Source organism: Lottia gigantea (assembly GCF_000327385.1).
Source record: "Lottia gigantea unplaced genomic scaffold LOTGIsca_32, whole genome shotgun sequence".
In the NCBI taxonomy this organism is placed as follows: Eukaryota; Metazoa; Mollusca; class Gastropoda; family Lottiidae; genus Lottia; species Lottia gigantea.
The window spans coordinates 298,758-301,844 of NW_008709073.1; positions in this window are offsets into that span (position 1 = coordinate 298,758).

Genomic DNA, 3,087 nt, shown 5'->3' on the forward strand with positions numbered 1-3,087 from the left:
GACCATCACTTTGCCAAGGAGCATACTCTTGTCACAGCTTTACACGTTGGACTTAACTTACAACAACTTAAAAGGTTTTGGAACTTGGAAGCTATTGGAGTTCAACCAAACCAAAACATATAAAACGACCCAACTCAATCCATAACTTTCTGAGAAGCTTCCTTGGAAAAATCCACATCCCATGCTTCCAGACAACTAACAGATTTGTCATAAAAGATTGGAGGGATGTTACCAATGACCCAAAGCTGCTTCAGGATTATGATAATATCATCCAGTATCAACTTCAACAAGGAATTGTCGAAATAGTGAAGTCTAAAGGTTTGTTTAAACGCCATGTTCAATCCATGAAAAGATGTCTAAAAAGAGTTCTTGGAAAGAGTAAGCTCACATACGACGAATGTGAGGTTGAAGCCACACTCAACTCAAGACCGATTTCATATGTATCCATCGAGGACTTCGAGGAACCACTTACCCCATCACACCTTCTAACTGGTCATCGAATTCTGAATCTACCTATTTCGAACAGGAAACTGATGATGAAGATTCAACCCAATGGAGTTCAGAGTATTTGTCGGAGCTAAGACCTTCACATTGCAACCAAGTGAACAGAACTAAGCCATTTCTGTTGGAAATGTCATTTTGGTTTCAAATGAAAATCTACCTAGAGGGCAGTGGAAACTAGGTAGGATTACAGCCTTAATTAAAAGCTCAGATGACATGATTAGAGGAGCGACTATTAAAACATCTACCAAAACCGGAAAACCAGCCACAATTAATCAACCCATACAATTAATGTATCCCACAAGAAATCCACCACATGAAATTCATCCACCACATGAAATTCATCCACCAATAATTGACCCAAAACCAAGAAGAAGAGCCACACTAATAGCTGACAAGAAGAGAAAATCTTGGTTACCAGATTTGATATAGACTTTGTGTTAAATCATAAGTGAACATTATCATTTGGACATTGTAGACCACGGACATTGTGATGACTGTGATCAGAATTTATCTCAGGTCATCAGGGGGGAGTGTCATGTTATCTCCCCTTATCATTTATCTCCCTTGAATAAAATTCGTGAGGGTGAAAAAGTGATACTTTGATGGAAAATCGATGAGTTGTACGGAAAACCACGATCACGTTCCGGAAATATCCGAATGTATGCTAATGTATGCGTGACGTAACTTATGGACTTAACGCGGTGGTTTCTGGGAACGCTACACTGACAGATAAACAATGTGGCGGGCGTTATGTATTATAATGAAAACGATTCGTCAAGCACCCACAGTTCATCTCATTCTGAAGACGAAGAAGATGAATACCAAATGTTTGGGGTGTGGTGGACTACCAGTTCGAGCCAGTTAGGCGTCCTCAGGAAGGGGTGACTGACAGTGAAAGGCCAAACCAGGACGATGACACTGCCGAAATTCATGAAAATGGAGATCGATTGGGAAATAAATTTATAATGACTGGTTCGTAGCGTTCATTTTGTATTAAAAATCGCCCGCTTCAAAATATTCATATCTCCTCTCGATGAAAAACTTTACAGAATTAAAATATCTTGATTATTCTTTGAGATATTCCATAATGAATGGGGTAAATAGTGGAGAAATATGGTCGTTATTTGTATGAATTCTTCACTCATTTTATAAGTGATATACGGAACAAGTCATTATAAGATTAAAACTATTTTATAATACATGTAACTTAATTATAATTTATTTTAAAAACAAAAGGATATTTTCATAACATCTTGAGTTCCTACATTCCCAAGTCTGAATTGGTAAAACACACACATCGGATAGGCCTACCAAATAATGTTAAGTGAAAGTAGACCTTCTGATCAAATAATTGAAATAATATGAAATTATCCGCTCAAAATATACTTTAAATTAAGAAATGATAGTTTTTAATCATTTATGAGTTTAGTGTTTGATATAAACTGAAATTTCATGAAATCAACTTCATTTTTCGCTTTTGTTACGCTTCAAAGGTGTTCCAAAATGGCCGCCATTACCACCATTTTATGCTGGAAAATTGATATTTCATCTTTTTGGCTAAGTTTAAATGCCGATTTTTTTTAGTATTAATTAAAAATAGGAACCTATAATATATTTCTAATGGGGTCTCATATGCGAATCGAATTTTAAAACACTTTTCTGGCTATGTCATCTTTCCAATTTAGAATATTTTCAATAAAAATAAAAAATTTTGAAGTGAAATAAATAACAGACTGAGAGTTTTCAGTCGGCGCCTTGAAGTCGGCCCTTTTCAATTGTACGAATTTGACCCATACCAGCGTCTTTTGGAAAGCCGTGTTAACTGTTTTCTTTACAGGTATAGCTGCAAAATTGCGCGATACCGAGCTTTGGCATTTTGATGTTAATATTGTAAACATTAACATAGCCTATCAAGGTTATGAGGTTAACGATGGTTCCAAAAATGACGTCATGTGGTCATGTGGTTAATACGACGTAATGGCGGACTGTCTTTGTAAACAAACCGGAATTAAACACAAATCGTCTTTGTTTTACTTATACATGTATCTTTATTATTGATTGTAAGATTGGAATTGGATACAATAGGATATATAAGTAATTATAGACTTTTCAGATTGAACGCACGTTCCATTTCATTCCACGTATTTATGCCAATGTGCGTTCAATCTGAAAAGACCCATCTATTCCCATCATACACACATATATACCCTATATTTCACCATATAAAGTCCCATCATAATACACACCTATCATATCCCTTATATTTTACCTTCAAATTACACATTTTAAAAATGATTTATTTATATAAAAACCTTGTTTAAAAACAGAATGAGTTTAATTTTAAAACACGAACAACACAAATTCGAAGGAGACGAATTCTTCTCAGCTCTATCATCTCTCATCCCAAAAGTAGCCAACTTTGTCTCAAACAACAAATCCCTTATTTCTTCTGGGACGCAAGCTCTTGGATCTGTATCAAAAGCAAGAGTAACTATAAGCAAAACAGTGAAAAGATCTAACGAGTTGAAAGAATTACAACATATAAGAGAAATGCGAAATAAAAGATTAGAAAACAAAAAAGGC